The sequence below is a fragment of the Penaeus monodon genome, chromosome 32 (assembly GCF_015228065.2).
Source record: "Penaeus monodon isolate SGIC_2016 chromosome 32, NSTDA_Pmon_1, whole genome shotgun sequence".
In the NCBI taxonomy this organism is placed as follows: domain Eukaryota; kingdom Metazoa; phylum Arthropoda; class Malacostraca; order Decapoda; family Penaeidae; genus Penaeus; species Penaeus monodon.
The window spans coordinates 6,469,179-6,469,527 of NC_051417.1; positions in this window are offsets into that span (position 1 = coordinate 6,469,179).

The window sequence follows — 349 nt, forward strand, 5'->3', positions numbered from 1 at the left end:
ACTGAAAGATCCATCTTCACTCGGATGATGAGCTACGCATATCAGAATCTGATAATTGTATTCACGGAATAAAAAAAATATATATATATGATAGGCATAACTGCGTGTTTCACAGAATTCTCTGTATTTACTCCCTTTAGGCCTGAAAAATGGCTTCGTTTTTCCTCCCTATCTCGCTCGTAAGGATATTCATGATAACACCGTAAAAAAAACGCCCGGCTTCCTACACAGCCTCACTCGAACTCTCATCCTTGAACCCACTCAAAGCCGGGAATAATGTCAGTTGCTGGAAAGCAGAACATGGCTTATTGCCTTTATATTAAATATTTAGATAAAACGGCAACTCCGG